General features: G+C 37.3%; 1 long non-coding RNA gene and 3 pseudogenes across 2 annotated transcripts; 3 read left to right on the plus strand and 1 right to left on the minus strand.

Moving 5' to 3' along the window:
- Positions 1–182: 182 nt before the first annotated feature.
- On the plus strand, positions 183–5,531 carry LOC149000809 (uncharacterized). Its single transcript, XR_016170854.1, has 4 exons — positions 183–447; positions 541–788; positions 2,634–2,714; positions 4,870–5,531. It is a non-coding gene; the product is annotated as an uncharacterized LOC149000809 (long non-coding RNA).
- Positions 5,532–7,641: 2,110 nt separating this feature from the next.
- LOC149000810 (uncharacterized) lies at positions 7,642–14,273 on the plus strand (annotated as a pseudogene).
- LOC149000811 (uncharacterized) lies at positions 14,272–14,954 on the plus strand (annotated as a pseudogene).
- Positions 14,955–15,474: 520 nt separating this feature from the next.
- Positions 15,475–21,125, minus strand: LOC149000812 (dihydrolipoyllysine-residue acetyltransferase component 5 of pyruvate dehydrogenase complex, chloroplastic-like; annotated as a pseudogene). Its single transcript, XR_016170836.1, has 6 exons — positions 20,111–21,125; positions 19,802–20,025; positions 19,696–19,732; positions 16,776–16,846; positions 16,631–16,714; positions 15,475–16,535 (listed from the first exon to the last, which is right to left on the minus strand). The product of XR_016170836.1 is annotated as a dihydrolipoyllysine-residue acetyltransferase component 5 of pyruvate dehydrogenase complex, chloroplastic-like (transcript).
- Positions 21,126–21,338: the final 213 nt, after the last annotated feature.

Raw genomic sequence — 21,338 nt, forward strand, 5'->3', positions numbered from 1 at the left:
TCAATTAAGAAGAATAATTCAATGGAACGAACACCAAAAGGTGCAAAACCTCTTCTTCTTTTTTTTATATGAGGTTGATCTGGCTCAGCTTGCGCTCACCACGATTTACATCTTCAAGCGAGCTCGCTTTTTTACATTAATGCCGCCGAGCAGGTGGGAACCAATACCTCGTAGTAAAGTTGGATCTTTAACCGCTTTAACATCTCTCCAAAACCTTTTCTCTTTCACAGCATGCGCAGTTTCTGCAAATCAGAAATGGACTTGAATCAAGGTCTGATCTGTGTTGAGAATCTATCTCCTCCCCATAGACAGGTACAACCTCATGAGTCATGACCATTCTCGCTCGCTTTCTCTTTCTCTGCTATTTGGAACTCAAAACACAAGGATTCTGAACATAAGAGTGAGTTTAACCGTTTGCAGGCTGCCTCAAGTTGTAGAACCCCATAAGTGAGTAATTTCTTGATGGGTTTCTTGTTCTTATAGTTTTTCTGCTGTTTTTGTTGATTAATGTTCACTTAAGAGGTTTGATTGTTTCGGTAGGGAAAATTTCCTCAGATCATACTTTACTGTGTAAGGGATTTGAATGGTCAAAGACTCCCCTGCCCTACGTGTCTACTACAACTTCAGTAGACAGAGGGAAGGAGGAAGAGAGAATGATGAAGTAGTTAATTTTAACCGGTTGATGATTACTAAATGTGTGCCTGAATTTCGATGTTTGTTTCTAAAGTGTAAGAAAATTCAGAGAAAAAATGAATTCAGCCGCCGACAATTTCAGTGGTAACCTTAAGGCAAGTTCTTAGTTTTGTCATTTCTATTCTATTTATTATTTAATTTAATCACAGCTTTACATTGTGCCAATAATGTATACCAGTTTTTTTTGGTAAAAAAGACAACAAAATTTACTGGGGTAGTGAGGGTGAGTTACAATATATTCTAAAGATTTGTTGGGGGAGCAAGGATGGGTTATAATATGTTCTACTTCACTGTAGAATTTAAGAATGCATCTTGTTTCTTGGAAGAGTCATGCGGTAGTGCATTGATTCATCAATGGCTCAACTTGAATTTTATGCACTATAAAGTGAAATTGCTTTCAATTTCAGAAATTTTCGATCTGTGATGAACCTTATCTTATGGATTTCATGGATTCTATGATGGATGATATTTTTGTATTATATCTGTTTAAATTTTAACAGAACTAGAAAGCTAGGTTTTTTTATTTATTTTTGGGGGGGGTGGGGTGGGGGGAGGGGGTTTCGGCTAGGGTAGGATAGGGGCTGAACTTGCTGCCATGGAATGTTCAGAGTCTTCAGACATTATTCCAATGGTTCTGGAGCCCGGGAGGGTTGTTTTTAATGAACTGTTGGTTCTTGGTTCTTGGGGAATTTTGAACAGTGAAAATCTACTGAAGCACATTGATGGATGCAATCAGTGTTTATTTGATTCATTGTAATGTGGATATCATGATTCATTGCTATTGATATTCTATTCCTGAATTCTTAGAAGTTTGTTTTGGCTGTTTGGCTACACCTTTTTATGGGCTCATGAGCAGAAACCACCACAATATTTTACTGATGGGGATGTTTTCAACTGATCTCGAACAATATTAGACCACTCATTCTCATTGGATCAAGCCACTTTTGCTGTCAGGATACCCTTGGATGCTACTCAGCATGTACATGGAGCTAATAGTTAAGTAAACCTTCAGCCAGTTTGTTCAGCTCAAGCATAAAACAATTTATATCAATATAATTTGAAAACCAACATTGTAATGGTGGATCAACCCTTGATTCACTGATCTTATAGGCATCCATTGGTCCACCAAAAACCATTGCATAGAACTTCTCTAGTAGTTAGCCCAAGAAGAAAAGCTTCACTGTGTCACGTTACCTTATTGATAACGATAGAAACTGTGTGTGCTGATTGTTTGGCCAAAGATATAACCACACTTAAAACTTCACATTATGCAGTTTAGAGCTCTTCTCATGTCATTGGTGGATTTATCAATTAGATGTGTAGATCATTGAGTGGAGGCCTTAGTGTACGGTCAAATACATATTGCCTGTTGAGGACTATGGAATCGTATACTATCTGTACCTTACATGGTCGGTAGCTCTCAGAAAAGATTTTTAGCTTCTGTAATTTTATGCTGTATGACTGAAAATGTGTTGGTGTTGCGAATTTGTTTCATTTGTATTTGGATGATGAACATGGTGGAAAAGGTATAGTAAAAGGGTGTCAATGCAGCCAATTTAGAGCATTTCTTGTACTTTTGGTATCGGGTTGCAGTTCTTTTTTTTCTTTTTTTCCTTTTCTGGTGAATATCCAGTAGCATTTCTTGAGCAGATCAAATGAAGTCTTAAAGTTGACTCATGTATCTTGTAAGTTGGTAAAATAAACTTTATTTATTTCCATGTTTTGAACCTGCAATGTATAGGTTACAATAGCACAAGTTGACCATTGCACCGAGGCTTGCCCACTTGTGCTATTTCTAATAGTGGATAATAATTTTTTTTTTTTCCTCTTGCAACTAGGGTGCATTGAAGAGTCAATTTACTGGACACTTTGCTGGAGTGATTCTTAAAAAATTGATGTTTGTTTCATTTTCTCTGATCACTTGTTTGTGCTTTTGACAGGGATTATCTGGGGCTTCCTTACTGATACTAGTGAATAAGCAGGACATTCAGGGTGCTTTGACACCAGACTAGATAGATAAGGTAAGGCTGCAGCCTGAAACTCTCATGATTCTTGTAGATGGTCATGACTATCATATATCTAGCTTGTTTATTTGAAATATCATTTTTTTTTCCTTTTTTTTTTCTAATCCACTATTAGACTTCTTATCATATTATCGCTTTTCTGTATTCCACTTTAAATGTGCCTATCTATTTATCCCTTCCTTCTCATCTCCTGTCCTTACTAAGGAGGAAGAACAAGAGTACTGAAAAATGGTTATGATCTTGTGAAGATTTGACATGGGATCATGACCTTGGGTGATAAGGATTTGGACTCGGTCTCCATTGTCTCATGAATCATTTATGAGAATGTTTAAGTGCATTCGCTGCTGTGGCTAGGGATCAATTGAAAGAAACTTTCCATCGGATAATGGAGCTTACCTCTGGCAGTCAAAAAAAAGTTGAATCTCTGGAATGAGTATAGTTCAGAAAACTGCTGAAATGAATGGGTGATAACCGTAGGTTAGATAAAGTCATAAATGACTGCATAAAAGGATTGGTGAAAAAAATGAAGAACCAGATTGAGATGGTAAACTTGTGTGCTATGGAGAGAAAGACTCATGATGCCACCAATTAGAATGTGTCCTTGGTTCCTTGAGGGAAATGGATCGTAATAGTTGTTTGCAGGTGCTAAGAATGTATATTCTTTACATTCATGGATATCGAGCTGTCATCTTCAAATTGATGTGTGTTTGGTATAATGGCTATTAATTAAAGCTTTAGATAATGAGGGCACTGTTGACGGGGTTATGGTATTATGGATTTAGAGTGGGCAAAGACACAACTTGTGAACTGGCCAAGATGGTTGAGCAAAATCCATATAGCAGAACCTCCAAAGATGGAGTAATATCATGACTTGGGTCCTGGTGGCTGAGCCAAAGTAATTGGGATGTAGATTTTGTGCCTTGGTAAAATTCTGATGTAGTTTAGTTGTCCTTTTATATTTTTATTTCCATCGATTGTGCTTTAACATAATATCACTCTAACTTTTTGTTGTTGCTGTATTTTATTATTTAAAAAAAAAAAAAAAAAAAAAAAAAAAACAAAAAAAAAAAAAAAAAAAAAAAAAACAAAACAAAACATACCAAGCTCTCGTCTTGTACAGTTTGTACCTTGAGGGTTGCATGCCCTCTGCCTCAACTAGACTTTTATCCATAGCCCCATAAGGAAATGCAGAGGACTCGATAAAGGCACACCCTCCTCTAAAGGAACTGCTATAAACTGTCCTTGTAGTTAGCCCCAGAAGTCTTCTTCTGTGTCCCGGAAGGGCTCTGTAGGGCTTATTTCCTCCACATTTTTTTTCCCTTGTAGCTAAACATGGTATCTTGTGTCTGCTGGTTTTGTGTTGGTCTGTGTTTGAGAAATATGCATAGTTTGTTGTGATTGACTTAGAGATTGATTTTTCCCCCTTTCCTAGAGCGTGCTGGGGCAGAAGTTATTGAATGTGCATGCATGATTGAACTACCTGAAGTTGTTGTCTAAGTTTGGATTTCTGATTGCTGCTGCAACTGATCAGTCCTTGGCTGCATCATCATTATTTTGATACCTCTGTGGATATTTACTTTCCATTATGTTGAATAATGATGAATGGAATAAATGCTTTTGTCTTTTAGACCCAAAAGCTATTCCTTGAATTCATACCAAGCAGTCTTCAGACTTATTGTAGTATGAAGGACCATTGCCACTGTAGATGCATAATTCTAATTGCCCTCTCAAGGTGTTTGATTAAGAAGAGGGCTACTAGGTGATACACGGTTGAGTACTGTTGGGTGATGCAAAGCATCCAAAACCAAACAGTAATAATTGGGTTTAGTTAAGTAATCAAAGGTCATGTCATATTTTGTCATCTTAATCTCAAGTTGCCTAACAATAAAAAGGTGATGTCAGTGTCAGCGTCTACTTATTTGTGTCCTTCGGTTTGAATGGATGAACAGACACAACAAATTCACCGTTATCATTTGAAAGAAAAAAAGTTGTCTGTTTGAAAATCAAAATTCATTCTGGTCTGCAGGAATGAATTGATTTCATTAGCCAGTTTCTTTTCTTGCTTGGTTTATTTCAAGTTGTTTTGGGTTAGCTCAACTGTACTGCTTCTATGTGGTTATTTTAACTGGTTACTGTGATGCTGATTATGCAGGAGATTATGATAGACGAAGGTCAACCACCGGATATGTTTTCATGCTTGGGTCAAGTGCTGTTTCGTGGTGCAGCAAGAGGCAACCAACTGTCTCTCTGTACACCCGAGGTACAACAATGGCAGCTCAAGAAAGTACATGGCTCGTTCAACTATTGCGGGATCTACATCAACAAGAAGATTATGCAGTAGCCTTATATTGTGATAATCTTTCTACAATACAGTTGGCAGAGAATCCAGTCTTCCATGCTAGGACTAAGCACGTGGAGGTACATTATCATTTTATTAGGGAGAAAGTCTTGAAAGGAGAAGTTAAGTTGAGGCAGATTGGAACAGAAGATCAGATTGCAGATTTATTTACAAAAAGGATTGAACTGTGGCAAGCTTGAAAGTTTTCACTATTAGCTTGGCATGATGGAAAGTACAGGAGCTGATGTTGAGGGAGAGTGTTAACTGATTAACATCAGCAACAGTGGATTGATTGCTGAATTAGTGGGTAGTTAATAGATATTACAAAGCTCTTTTCATTTTTCATGAACAAATATGTCTATTGTCTAAATTTAGATTGCTGATTCAAACACTAAAGCTCAATTTTGATGCAATAGCTTCAAAACAACCAGGAGCTTGTGATTCAATCAATCAAGTCCATATACAGCAATTTAAGTAGCTAGTTTAGCATCTTCTGTTTTTTTTCCCCCTCTCCACATCAATTTATCTACTGAAAGGAGTTGTGATATGTGTGTTGGGGGGGAGCATTGGTAATAACCTGTTTGTGATCCAAAATTTATTGTCAGCAATGGAACAACCCCAACCTCCCAATACAGTGTGAAGATGTTGAAGATCATCTAACGAGCACACATCAATTAAAGCATAGACCCCTGGTCTTAAAGCCTCATCTATCTCCCTGCAGTTTCAGGATTGACGCTTAAAATACAAGCTGACTTACACACATTTGAGTGGAAAATAAATACAAAAAGAGGATAGATACATATGTAATAACTGGACAGAAATTGAAAATGATACCGATCAATTAAAAGATGTTTTGATTTACTAACAATTTACTTTTAATTCATCTCTATTTTTAATTAAGCTATTTTATTTCTTCCATCGACATCAATGAGGAATTATTTTAGTTACGCCGTGAGAGGCTTTATTTTCTTTTCTTTTTTTACCATCTCGCTGATGTACACCTCTTTTTGCTGTTTTGATCGATCTTTTTTCACATTGCAGCTTAAATAATGGAAACTTAGCTAAGAGAAGGAAGAAGAAGAAAAAGAGACAAGGAAACACCCAAGATTTTACGTGGAAAAAACCCTCCAATATAGAGGGAAAAAAACCACGGGGCAAATGTCTTGCGAATCCACTATGAAAAAAAATGATTGTACATACAGTGAGGACTTCATTCTAATATGTATTCCTGGTTTTCATGTCTATCAGTCTTTAGCTATCTGGGTATTCCAATCCATATCAGGATGAGTCAGATTGTTGTCCGCGCTTTTTGATTTTGCACACTGCGAAACTGGAACCCTGTTACACAACAACATCCCATGCAGACATTTGGTTAGAATCTAATACATGATCGATGGATCACCCGAAAATTAAGAGGATATATTAATTAATCTAAAATAATGTCTGTTGAACATCGATAATCAAGATTAGATTACAAATAATTAATAAAAAACCTAGATCGATCACGATCATGTATATACCTTTTCTTTCCTGTATTCGTGCATAATCCATTCGGTCTTCTTGCTTCCTTTGCATGTAGGTTTGGAAGCGTCAGCATATATGTGATACGACAACTGTTTGAAGACCCCAATAATGACCTTCCCCTGTCGGTATGTAACATCCGTGACATGTTTATCGCCAGTACTTGCCCTCCAGAACCCTTGTTGGCCTGGTTTGCTTCGATGAGATCTTGAGCCTTGCAAAGAGGTTTTTCTCAAGTTAACGAAGAAATAAAGGGACTTTTGCATGCCGGCAAGAATCATATCAGCTCCTGTTTACAATTGACAATAACAAAATGTAAGGTTAAAATTCATGCATGTTTCCAAACGATATTGATGCAGATATGTTTTAGTAAACCCTAAATTATTAAAGAATCAAGAAATAGACAACAAAAAAAGAAAAGTAAACCCTAAATTGCTAAAGAATCAAGAATAGATCACAAAAATATGATATGCATGTTTCCAAATGAGACTGATGCGAATATTTTAGTAAACCTTAAATTGCTAATTAAAGAAGCAAGAGATAGACGGAAAAAATAAAAGTAAAAAGTAAACCCTAAATCGGAATCAAGAAATAGACACAAAAAAAAAAAAAAAAAACGATACATACCTGGCAATAACCACGGCTCGAAGTTGTAGACATCACAATCTTTAACAAAGTTAGTTGGAAGAGTTCTACTATTTTCCTTGTTATCGAGATAATCTATGAGAAGATCTTTAGGAGTTGGACGGAAGTAGCATCCTGATGGAAGTTGTGTTTCTTCTTCTTCTACTACGTCGAGGACTGCAGCGGAATAGTCTTGTTGTGTAATTGAAGTTATCATCTCTACATCGTCGGAGGAAGAGGAAGGCCATTCTATTGTGGGCGAGCAGTCTTCTCCAAATTCATCAAAAGGTAATGCATCAAAAGGTAATGTAGGAAACTCATTCTCACCTAACGCTTCTTTTGCATGGGGTTTCTCACTGCCCTGGAAATCTTCCCTGATGGGAGACGAGAAGACATGTACATTTGAAGATGATTCTATCATCCCTAAATGCGAGGAGGAGGATGGACCTTCTGGTGTGGTCAAACAATCTTGTTCTCCTGAACGAAGATGGGATATCAGAAACGACCTATTTTCACCTCCCTGGCCCCCTTGGAACTGCAGCTCTTCTTCTTTTGCATGGGATTTCTCACTGCAAGGAAACCAGCTGGAAATCTTCTCCGGTGAGTGCAGCCGCGGAAGAATCCTCACACGACGAAGGCCATTCTCCGTTGAGTGCAGCCGCGGAAGAATCCTCGCACGACGAATGCCATTCTAAGGAAAAGTCGATATCGGAGGACGGTGAAGGCCATTGTACTGTGGAATCAAACTCTCTCGAATCATCGAAACCAAATTCATCCAGACGTTCGTCCGAAAGAGTAAACCCAGCTGCCATCTCTTCTTTCTTTCTTTCTTCTTCTCGTTCTCACGCAGGAATTCACAAATTCAAATTAGGAAATCCGCGCAAAAAAGGAAGGTTTTTGCTTTGCTTGGATTAATTTCGTTGAAAGTGCATTAAATAATGCAGAAATTAAAACAAGTGAACGTTTACGCAGAAATTTAAACAAGTTGTTCGGTAAATCTCCACAATCGATCAGGAGAAGTGAACGTTCGCGCAGAAATTTAAACAAGTTGTAGTCAATCTCCACAATCGATCAGGAGAAGTGAATGTTCATAATTAAATCGCCACCGTTGATCATGATAATTGAACGTTCAAAATTAAATCTACACCATCGATCAGCATGTGTAACAAGGTTTCACTCGGACTGTGGAGTCCGTTTACCAAACGCGAGAAGGAGTTAGAGGTGCATTGTATAAAAGAGCTTCAAAATAGAGACAACGTCTTTATTTTCCTACGTCTTTAATTTATAAATTATCATTTCAAAGGGTATGGAAAATTAATGAAATTTTGGTTTTGGTTTTGGACAAATGGTAATTTTCATTCTTTAGTTTGTTTAGTTTTAGGGATGAAAATTTACTATTCTGATTAGTTTTGTAATGAAAACTCAATTCTAGCTAGTTTTGTTAAGTGATATGTTGAGTGGTTACTTTTGTAAAAGAAAATCTAAAAGTAGGTAATCATGTAATTTTTCCTTAAATAATCAACTGCTTCAAGCCGTGAACGGTCGGGATTAAATATTCACCGTCGATCTACACAATGGCAGGACCCAGGATGCAATAGTGAAGGGGGGGGCGAAGAATGAAGGCTAGATAACCTTCTCATTTGGGGTCCCACCTCTAAATTATTTTATTAAATTAAATAATAAACCCACATATTTTGTGGGGCCCACAACATATTTAAAAAAAAAAAGATAAATTATTGATACTAATATTATTTTTTTTCGACAAAATATAGGTAAAATTAAAGCAACAATATAAAAAAATATATACATGACTTCCACCTTGAAAAGTTAGATGCAAATAAAAAATTTCTTTGGTAGGAGATGTAAACAAAAAAAAAATTTTAGGTAAGAGATGCAAATCAATGGTAGTTAGTTACCTACTAACTATAGACATTTTATTCACAATAAAAAATCAAATAACAAAAATTACAGAAGAAATAAAGAAACATAAAATATAAAATCAAATAGAAAGAATAACGAAAAAATAAAAGAGAAAAAGAAAAACCATAGATAAATTGAGAAAGAGAAAGAGACCTAATTGTGGAGTAGATTTTTTTCCAAATTTTCTTAAGCCACGCTTATAGAAAGTGAAGAGAATAAATAGGAAAAAAAGAGGATAGAGGAGAGGGGAGATAGGAGAATAAATAGGGATTGAAGAGTTAGTTTTTAATTAAAAATAACATTTTGATTTTTGAATACCTAATAAGAGATTTTTTTTTCAAAAATTTCCTTTAACCCACGTTTATAGAAACAAACAGAAACAGAATAAATAGGAAGAAAATATGAGAGAGAAGAGATGGGAGAATAAATAAGGATTGATGAATTAGTTTTTAATTAAGAATGGCATTTATATCCATCATTTTACTTTTAAAAATTGTTCACAATATTGGGGGGCCAAATAGTGACATTTCACATGTGAGAAGAGAAAAAACCGAAAAAAAATTAAAGGAATTAAGGGAATATGCATAAAAAATTTTAAAAATCCGGGGGGGATGGCCCCTTCCGGCCCCTTCATAGGTCCGCCCCTGGATCTACATGTGTAACAAGAACAGTCGAGATCTCGATCGTTTGCTACAGATGTTGCACATTAATTGCATAGCACCCAAACAATTTTAGGGTAACAAAAGTAATTTTAAGTTAGCTTTAACTCGATTGAACTGTGCAGAGTCTGTTCGTTTCGAACTAAACCAGGCGAGAAGGACTGAGAGGTGCATGCATTGTGTAAAAGAGCTTCAGAATATTGACATTTTTATTTCATATGGATTAGCAGGAATCACCCAGGTTTTAGAAACCAACCTCTTTAAGTCATGAATAAACTAACCATCAAAAGGTCCTACAAATTCACTGATGGATGGTATCACTAATTTGATAACAAGCATATCAGATCCTCATTATAAGTTTGTATGCAAATTCTTTTATGGGCCATGATGCAATTCTCATTTAGGAAAGCAATACCTCTGTGGTGAAAGAAATATAGAGATTGATTGTGATCTTAAACATTTCAGATACAATTTTATTTAATGGAAATTAGAAGGTGAAAAGACAGAAGAAAAGAAGATCAGATACTGGAGTAAGCTTAAAAAAATGTTATTTTGAGTCTAAAGTTGCAGGAGATAAGAGACAAGAAGCCCTAAACACTTTCCCTGAAGTTGACAAATTTTAAGTTTAATCTGGCAAAGTAGTTCGGGCCAATGTGGAGATGAGATTCAGGGAATTCTCTTGTAAATTTGAAAATAAAAAAATCAAATGAAAATGTTGTAAAATTAAAAAATATATATATTTCCTTTCACTTCATTCATCCCATGGGCAAGATGGTAAATTTAAAGTCAAAGTTATATAAAAAATAACGTTGAATTTTTTTGTAATATTTTAAGTCCACCAGATTTGACAAACTGAAATATTCACCACTTAAGTGGACAAAATGAGAAAAATAAAATCTACAAACGTACAAAAGAATTACTTAATCATACCGCGAGAGGCTTTTTTTTACCATCTCTCCCATTCACACCTCGCACTTCTTTTGGTTGTTTTGATCTAATCACCCTTCTTAGTTTTGTATGATAATAAGAACCTAGATACCTAAATAACAAAAACTTAGCTAACAGAAGAAAGAAAGAAAAAAAAAGACAATGAGACACTCAAGATTTTACGTCAAAAAAACCCTCTAGTGTAGTGGGAAAAAAACCATGAAACAAAAAATGTGCGAATCCACTAAGAAAAAAATGAGAGTACAAAGTATATGTAGTGAGGACTTCTGGTGTATCCTGGTTTTCATGTCTGTCACTCTTTAGGTATTCACGTATTCCAATCCTTATTTGGATACTGAACCCTGTTACACAACAACACCCCATGCAAACATTTGGTTAGAATCTAACACATGATGAATGGATCACCTGAAAATTAAGACGAGATGTTAACTAATCTACAATAATATTTGTTTGAAGATCGATAAGCAAGATTAGATTACAAATAATGAATAAGAAACTTGGATCAATCACGTACCTTATATACTAGTTATAATTAACATAGTAGCCATTAGAAGCATTATGTGAAAATTCAGTAGTGGAACCGTTTTACGCTTATCCTATTAATTAAATCCTCATCCAACCCGATTAGTTATAAACGGATTTTTATCAGCTTAAATTTCATTCAACTGACCATTGGATGATGGACATGTGTCATATTGTAATTGTAAACCACTTTCTTTCTAACATATTTGCCTTTCAGTCTTGTTAGAGAACTCAGTGTAGATCCCAACCTCATGTGAGTGTAGGTGGATAAGTGGAGGAACAAACTGAGTGGAGAGGATCTGGACTCGCTTACTTCAACTTTTGACTCTGACTTCCTAACGGCTAGAATTGTTTTTAAAATATTTTCATCCTATAAAGAGTCCTATTGATAACTCGATAAATCAGCAAGGTGGCATTGATTTTAGGGGGTAGCTCAGGGGTGCCTTGGAACTTGACCAAAATCACTCTCTTGTGCTACCCTTCACTCTTTCATCTTATGCCCTTCTATATTCCTTAAAAGAATTTTCTTCTCATTTGATCTCTCTAACCCAGACAAAGAATGAGAGGCTAAGACAGTGAAGGCAATTGATTATGGCATTTATAAAATATTTTTAGCAGCATTAGAGGCATTTATAAAAAAAATTTCAGTGGCATCAACAAATAATTGTATCTAATTCTTTATATAAGAGACAATATTAACAAATACCTAAAAAATCACTATTTGAAGGTATTTAGAGACATTAATTATGCAAATGTTTTTAATAGTTAAGTCTTAGAATCAAAACCAAGTGAAGTAAACTCAGATCTAGGGCTAAAGGTATTAAGGTAACTTCCCTATATTTAAGAACTGCCCAGGGATTCCACCAAAAAAGGAGGGATGTTTCAGGGGTTTTAGGGTATTCTAGAGCTTTTGATCACCCTGCTGTAACTGAAAGTCAGTCTGAACTTTATTGTCATTAAAATTCCAGATCTAAGATTTGAACTAAAAGTCAGAATTAGGGTTGCAGTAGGTTTGGCTAGAGTTAGGAATGGAGGGGGGGGGGGGCTGCAGTCTGGCAGTTCAGACTATTTGTGTTTCTGTTTTGCAAGTTCAGAACTTAATTTCAGAGATTCAAGGGCTGTAATATGTCTGAAATTTATAGACTAAGGGTTTCAGAAGTTTAAAATTCTGAAATTCTAGATCTGAAATTTGAACTAAAAGTCAGAATTAGGGTTGGGGCAGGTTCAGCTAGAGTTAGGGAAGGAGGGAGTATCACGGTTGTGCAGTTCAGACTGTTGTGTGTTGCTGTTCTGCAAGTCCAGTACTTATTTCCAGAGATTCAAGGGCTGGAATATGTCTGAAATTAAATAGACAGGATTTTCAGAAGTTCAAAATTCTGCAAAAATTCTCAAGGAAGAAGATGAAGTGCCGGATTTTTCTATGCCAAGGAAACTAGGCTGTATTAGGAAAATAACCTTAGGACTACGACCCTAGGAGAAGAGAAAAGAGGTCTAATGGGGTTGCGGAAAAGGATCTAATAAGGGGTTGGAGCTGCTGCTAGAGGGTGGAGCTTTTCTGTAACAGAAGGGGAGGCAAGAAAGAGAAGGAGTGATGGGGTTGGGGTGGTTTTCTAGGCCTGTGCAGGAGGGGAAGGGGCAGGGAAGCCTACTGTGACAGGAGAAGGGGGTTCTAGGGTTGCGCAAGAACGAGGAAAGGTGGGAAGGGGCTGCAGACAAGAGGGAAGGCAGGGGAGGGCTGGGGGGAAGCTGCGGTACTTACTGGGCTGTTGCGATTGAGTGCTTTAATGCTCGAAGAAGGTTTGCAAGCTGCTGCACTTGAACCAAAATCTATAAATCCGCCGAGGCCCCCTCAAAGAGATGCCGATTTGTTTTTCACAAGAAATATTCAATCTTATTCAATGCAAACTAATGTTTACATCCATATGTAGGCTAATTTATAGCCATGCATCGAAAAGAAAGAACTTAACCCAAATTGGGAGAGACTATCTTGACTCAACTAGACCTAGAAACCAACTTAACTACCAACTACAACTTCTTGAATTAATAGACTGGTTTATAACAAAAGACTCCCAACCTAACTAAACCACAAATTCTAAATAAAGCAAACTCCTAAAAGATAAAAACCCTTCTTGTAAAAGAGTCTTACCTTACCCACAACTTTGATTTTATGCCTGACTTGGCTAATTACTCTAATTTCCCTCTTCAAACCTCTGTTACTCTAATTTTATGCCTGACTTGTCTAATTGATAGCTAAGAGTCACTTGATTTCTCCCAAAGTGCCTTGACAATCATCCCTCATGATTTCATCAGAGACCGTGGACGGATTACTGTGGTCAACGACTTGAATTTCAGAAGAACAGATTGTCTGGTACTTTGCCTGCTTTTAGTGGCTTTGGTGGGTTGCTGAACTTGGACTTGTTTTATAATCCATTTACTGGAAAACTTGATTCTCCATTGAAAGGGTTGAATGGAATCAAAACCTTCAATCTAAGCTTTAACCATTTCAATGGCTTTCTCCCCACCCAACTTGGTAAAGCAATGGTTTTGGAAGAGTCAAACCTCACGAACAACTTCTTTGGAGGTCGAATCCCTGAAGATTTCATGTGTTACACAACTCTAGTTTTGCTTGATCTCAGTGGTATTCAGCTTTCAGGGTCTGTTTCTGATAAGATAGGGCAGATCTCCAAGTTAAAGACCCTACTTCTATCAACCAATATCTAAGCAGAGGAATTCCAGAAAGTCTTTCAGGAATTGCGACGCTCTCTTGGTTTGCTGCTAATCAGAATGGCTTTTCTGGCATAATTCTTTCCTGCATTTCAAGATATCTGGGGATTTTGGACCTCAGTTACAACAAGTTAACTGGTTCAATCCCATCAGGCCTTCTTTAATCACCAACTTTGCAGTCAGTTGATCTGTTTTATGATTTGTTAAAAGGCTCAATTCGGTTGAACATTTCACAGAGCTTGATTGGGTTGAGTCGGGAGCAATTCTCTTGATGGTTCCATCGATTCTCCCTATCCCTGAAACCAGAATGAATGCCCTTTAAGTTTTGGATCTCCCAAACAATGGATTTAGTGGTGAAATCCCAGAGTTTTTTGCTGAACTGCCAAGCCTTAACACTAATGTTACTTTCCAATAAACCTCTATAGGGTACTCATCCAAACTTCTGCCAATTGTTGTTGATACAGATGGAACCACCAGCCAAACCGCTGCTAATTCTACAAAGGCAGAATCCGGTTTTGGTGCCAATTGTAATTGCAGCTGCCACTGCATTTGCTGTTGCAGTCAGGGCAGTAATTACTGTTTTTTAGATGTTTCTACAGGTTTCAGGAAGAAACTACAATATGAAGAGAATCCCCCAACTCCTCGGATTATCAAATTTCACATGATAACCAAAAATGAAGTTCCTAGGTCAAGTATTGATTTCACAAGTGCCATGGAGATGGTTGCAAACCCTTCCAATATCATGCTGAAGCGAAGATTCTCTACCTATTTCAAGGCCATCATGCCTGATAAGGCTACCTGTTATACTAAGAAGCTCAACTGGACTAACAAGATATTTGACAGGAAAAGTATGGAGAGGAGCTAGAGATACTTGAGAAGCTAAGTAATGCAACCATCACGAACCCTTCTGTAAGTATGCATTCTTGTGGCAAGCAAAAGGGCTATTCGTCAGTTATACTTCACTGTACACATCAATTGTAAAATTATTTCCCCGTTTATAGTATAGAGAGTGAATTGTGATTCATACACTTTTCTAATTTTGTCTGTTTTCCCTTCTTGCAAAGGTAATCTCCACAGAGGGGGTATGTTTTTTGGGTGAATTTATTCAATCTGCTCATTGATCTCTCTACAACTTTGTCAAGAAGGAATTCATCCCATCCATTTTGCAGGTAAGTATCAGTGGTGTTTAACTTTGCCCATGAGTGGATGTGCTTCTAGCACAATTGTGGCAACCTCGTAAGTGGAGGAAGTAAGCCCAAGGAAGTCTTGGGTTCAAACTTCCGTCCCTCCACACCTACCCCCCATCCATTTCCTTGCGCCTATGGGCCCCAGTCCTTGGGACTGTTCTGAAGATGACCCATCCCCCCCCCCCAAAAAAAAAAAAAAAAAAAAGGAAAAAACTTTGCCCATTAATAAGAGTTTTTAGGCATTATTGAAGAGTCTGTGTCAAACAACTACGGAACATAAATTCTTTTAGTGGAGAAATCTCATCTCCCCTCCCCTGAAAAGTTAAATGGAAGCTAAATAAGGTTATGTTCTGGAGGTTCTTTTCTAGGTTTAGATTTCGTAAATCTTATGCTAAATTGAGGTAAGAAAAGGAAATTCGGTCATGGATGTTCTTTTTAGGGTTTCAATTTCATAGACTAATGATAAATTTAGAACTTTGCTAGAGATTTCTCTGGCTGTCTTTCTAAACCAATTGATGTTTATTTTGACCATCTCACATAGAACAGTGCAGAATAGGGATCATGAGTTCAAGATCCTAAGAGTTTGCTGCTGAAACAGGTTATAATGTTACATATTTGATAGATTAAAGAGAAAGTTTGCACATCTAATTATCTATCTCTCCTCTTTATAGAAGAGTTGGACAAATGTGAATATATTGTTCATTGAAACACAATCAAGAACCATAATGAAGTTCATCAAAATCAATTAGTGGATGTTCATTGTTTTAATTTCCATCTTTTGTGTAAATTTTGATTTTTAAAGCCCTAGAACCATCCTACATTGTCTGATGACTTCTTGAAGTAGATCCATAGTTTTGCTAACTATTGAGGCCCTTTAGTCTTTGAACTCTCATGTTTCAATGCTGTTCAAACAAGAAATGTAGACCTGAAAATTCTCCAGCTCACTAACCAAAAAGAAAGGGAAGATTCAAATCTAAGACATGTTACTCCTACACATAAGCAATGACGTTTAAATGCTGGTTGCTTGAATCCAAAGTAACAGATAAGAAGTGAGCATGGAACCTAATCAACATTTTTCTCTCCAAAAGTCTCCATTACGACTTGTACGACTTGGAGTGAGCTGATTGCAATCAGCTTAAAAATATTACCCCAACAGTGAATTATGTGCAGGTTGAGCTATCAAAATCTCATATACACAAAGGAAAATGCTACCAGAATTTACTCTAGTTATTTGAGGCTCGAGGAATGATCCAATTTCTGGCAAGAGATGTCAGAAGGTAAGATCTTTAGGGTCCTCAATAATCTTTGCAAGAGTTTGCAAGAATGCAGCTAAATCAGCACCGTATATGACACGATGGACGGCCGTCACATTTACCTGCAATAATTTTCCCACGTTAATATCTATATTGAATGACTTCTCTAGCAACCCCTAATCGGCCAGAGAGTACTGAGTCAAGAGATCATTCTAACCTGCATTTGGCTTTGCATGCCAATTCGACCATCCGTTGTAGCAACTACAGTGGGCTGAGATTGTCCAACAGCCATTATTGCACCCTGAATCAGTCAGATCCAAATCAGATCTGAGTTTTTCTAATATCACCAGTTAGTCACTCACAGTCCCAAGGGGAAGAATTGCATCAAAACAATCCACACCAAACATCCCAAGGTTTGAGAGTGTGAAAGTACCTGCAGCAAAAATCAGCATTTTGAGCACAGCATTCATAGTTTTTCCTGAAATAATTTTGACATCAGCTGTAGCGATTGAACGTCTAGTCAGATAACAAGACTGACAAAATATTCTGTGCTTGAAAAGCATTTCAAATTACACCCCCCCCCCCCAACCCAAAAAAAAATTACACTCTTTTTGTTGACTCTTGCAGTTGAATCAATTAACAATTTATACCCACACTCGTGTGATTGTCCAACAACGTAAATTATAAACTATGGAAACACAATCCCAAGAAATCACAAATCAGAAACATTCTTGGGTGCAATCTCTGTTCTAGATAATCTCCTGTTGCACTTTCTAGACAAATAGTAGTTGTTAATATTCTTCGGGTTAGTTGAAGAAGTAGGAATAATAACTAAGCCTTTTTGCCATACGTACGAGGGTACTTCTGTTGTAACTTACTAAGGGAAGATGAAGTAAGCAATACCCAGACCTTTCTCAGCATGCTGACTAACCGACCAATTGAATTTGAAGTGTATAAGCTGTGTTGGTGCTTACATGTTCAGATATATTAGAGATGTGAAAGGCTTGAAGATTGTATAGATTAAAGGTAAAACATATGATGTGGAAATTTGGTTGTACAATAATGGATGAGGACAAGGTGAAATTGTGAGAGTGAGAGAGAGAGAGAGTAAAATCAAACCCTATCTCTATGTGTGTGCGCGCATGCACATATGTAAATTAGGATAGAATAAATTAAGCTTCAATAAAATCAAACCCTATTTCCTAAATTTCTGGATAATGTGCTCAATAAAAAATCAAAATTAAATTTTATATATATAAATAATAAAAAGAAGAAGAAGAAGAAGAAAGAAAGGGGATAGCTAGCTGAGATTAAACTCCTAATCTTCTACATTTCTGGCCAACCAGGTAAATAAAAAATGGCAACAATGTAAACAACAAATAAAATTTCAAATTACAAAAATAATAGATAATTAAAAGCACAGCTACTAAGGCAGCAAAGCAGCTAAAACCTATATGAACCCAGTGTATAACTGCAACCCAATATATGAGGCTGAAAACTATGGCCCTTTCACTTTATTTTGTATGTCAAGCATACGGTAGAGCTCATTCTAAAGTGGTTGGTAATTGCTCACTTCAAGTATACAGTCCCTTCAGAAAATACTTAATTTGGACATCCACCTGTCAGATTCTGAATAAGGACAGCAAGGCTTATAAAATCTGATGCATATTCCTATTTAGGATAAGTAAGTGGCTTTGTACAAAATAAAAAGGCTTTTCAAATAATACTCGCATAAAATCATAATTTTCATGGCTTTAGACAACCCAAGGTGTTGGAGGGCTCCTGCATGGAACCACAACAATGCCTGGACAGCTATCCCTTCAATAAAAATTTTACCCCCTGATGTGATTCTTGGTGAAGAAGATCTGTAAAACAGAATTTCAGAGAAAAACGAGAAGAAGGGCAGAAACAGAGAGAAGCAGGGGTTAGAGAAGATTCAGGAATTTAGGGAAAATGTTCTCATGCCCACCCCATGGAGGTTAAACTTTTTATACTGTTCAAATCACAATCTGTACAAGAAAATGAAGTCTCTTGCCAAAATACCAGCTGTCAATGCTATTAGCTACTACTCATCCCTTTACAAGAATAACCCTCTCATTTCACGTAATCCCCTAGGAATACATGAGCTTTTCCAGATCTAGCAGACTGACGTGGCTTCTCCTGAATATTGATCTGGTCTTCCATTGCCACCACAGCATCTCCCTGGCCCCACAACACCTCCCCCCCCCCCCCCCCTCTCCCTCCAAAAGAAATCATCATCATCATCAAGCCTTGTCCCCTCCAAAAAACTTAAAAGGCAAATAAACCTAAGACTTTCAGTTTTTTAACAATTAACCATAATGACAGCAAAAAGCAAAAGAAAATAGTCATTTTTTTTTTTTAAGAAAGAGGGGAAAAGTTGCAAAACAAGTTGCATTCAAGACCCTCCCCTTCCTTTTTATTCTCTTTTTAACTAACCTGGTCCACTAGATTCAAGTCAAAATGTTGCTCATGAAAATACAGAACCACCCAAATTTTGGCATGGCCACACCACAGAGGCAGTATTTGATGAAGAACATTTCCGATGTAAATTGATACAATGGAAATACTCAACTACTCAAGTAAGCATTATCCTAACTAAATGCAACTGGCAACACAAAATCACTTTTTTTTATTCAACTCTACTTGAAATCATATTTGTTGTTAACACAAGGCTTTCCAGATCATTCTCATCACCTCCTCTCTAGGTCATATAAACAAACAAAAAAACCAGCAAACGAACAACAGAAATGGAGCACCAACATTTAATATGTATCTAGTACAGTACCCAAAACAGAAACTTTAAAATATATTAATTCCTTATATGATAAAAGAAATTTGTATCTGTAATGGGAGAATGATGTTTGATCTAAGCTAATGATCCAGACGTTTCAACTTAAAATTTTCTTTCTAAATTCTAACATTTGAAAATGAATGCCAAAACTACGCCTCCTTGATTCAACTGTTGTCAGCACTCAGCAGTGAGCAGTAAATATTGTATAAGGAACCAAGCACTGTGCAAGAGATAAATTATGCAATAAATGCAGAGAACTGATGGTCATAATCCAAACTAACAAATATCAACACAATTGTGAAGCTTACAATCTCATAAGCAAATTTATATAAACAATTATGACAGCATCAAACAATATGCAATTAGAAAGATCATGCAGATGAAGCAAAGAAATATGCCAAATATCAGCAAAAACCGCAGATGGATTTAATCTAATCAGCTAAAAGGAAGCAGGCATGTCATGATAATACCTGTGTTGTATTCATGAGGTTGGAGTAGATACCAAACCTACATCGACCATTAAAAAGAGGATTAAATGCCGAAACAAAAAGTATGATATGACTTGAATCACATCACAGCTACACACAGCCAAGATGAAACTTCAAAAACCTTGTCAGTATCATGCAGAACTGGCCTGATCAATCCGCCATCTATTGCAACAGCAACTCCAATATTAATGCTGCTGTTGTATGTAAAGATCTTTCCATCTCTACAGCTAGAATTCACAACTGGTGCTTGACCAAAGCAAGTGCAGTGGCCTTAGTAAGCAATGCAGTCATGGTTACTCCTTTGGACTTGACCTGAAATTGATAACACATTAGCAATAGAACATACACAAATCAAGCAAAAAGAAAGCCATCAAATCTCAACAGAAGGCTTTCATACCTTATTGTACGGTTGATCCAGTGCATCAGTAGTGATGGGATACCCAACTCTGAAGGCTCAGAATTTGAACTGTGAGACTTTCAACCATGTTCCTGCTAACAGCACCCTGCATCGTTGTGAAGGGAACAGCAGTTCCCAATTCAATAACTGGGGTGGCTGAAACACTGGAAGCAGCAACAGAAGCAACTTTGGGCGTCTCAGAAGCAGGGCCTGATAAAACAGGAGAGGCCGCCGCAGCCTCAACATCCTTGGCAACAACTCTCCGTTGGGGCCACTCCCAACAAGAGAATTCAGCTCCACCTTCAACTCCTTCTGAAGGTGATGCAACAATCCGGTGTATGCAACGATCCGTTCCCTCCTCCAGAAGCCGAATGGATAGAAGAAGAAGCAATGGAAGCTTGTGCAGCAGGAGGAGGAGCACCAGTAAAAGTAGTTCCAGCGCTGGGGCTTCTTGGGCTTTCACTGGCGAAGATTCTGAAACTTGAGGTGAAGAAGCCGACGACAAAGAAGACGAACTGGAATTGGCTTTCGATCTGGCCTCGGAGATCTCTTCCTCAGTCTCGGCGAGCAAAGCTATAGCGAATCCAACAGGAGCTACACTTCCTTCATCAACCATGATCGCAGCTAAGTACCCATCATAGAAAGTCTAAACCTTCATATCAGCTTTGTCTGATTCAGACGACGCTTTCCCCTTTAGAGAGTTTATTCCCTTCAGATTTAACCCAAGAAACAATCTTCCCCTCGGTAATGGTAGAACTCAATGCCGGCATCAAGATCTCTCGGATCTTGGCCTGAATCAGAATCCATTTTGAAGATTTGTTTCTGCGGGCCGGGGGGAAGTTAATGGGTTGGAGGTCTTATGGAGCTTCGAAGTTGATGGAATGAAAGAGGAGCCAATGTTCGGTATACCCGCCATTGATACGGGGAAAATTGAATCTTTGAAGAAAGAAAAGAACGAAGGGTTGCAGAAGTTTGGGGAAAGATTGAATCTTTGAACATAACAGAAGTTTGATTTCTTCCTTGGAATCCATCAATAGTTCACGAGGAGATTTCCTGTTTCTCCAACAATTCACAGACCAGCAAAGGCCAAAAAAAAAAAAAAGAGTGCCACTAATCCGGTTCGAAAAATGGTTTTACGTGGCCGTGTCGGTGGCTTGCAACACCACTGTTACAGCGACACATCGCAATATGTCGGGTGACATTTGGAGGGGTGTCCGAAAAAATCGAC

Source organism: Hakea prostrata, chromosome 11 (genome assembly GCF_041222555.1).
Source record: "Hakea prostrata isolate BN-2017 chromosome 11, UWA_Hpros_2, whole genome shotgun sequence".
NCBI classification, from domain to species: domain Eukaryota; kingdom Viridiplantae; phylum Streptophyta; class Magnoliopsida; order Proteales; family Proteaceae; genus Hakea; species Hakea prostrata.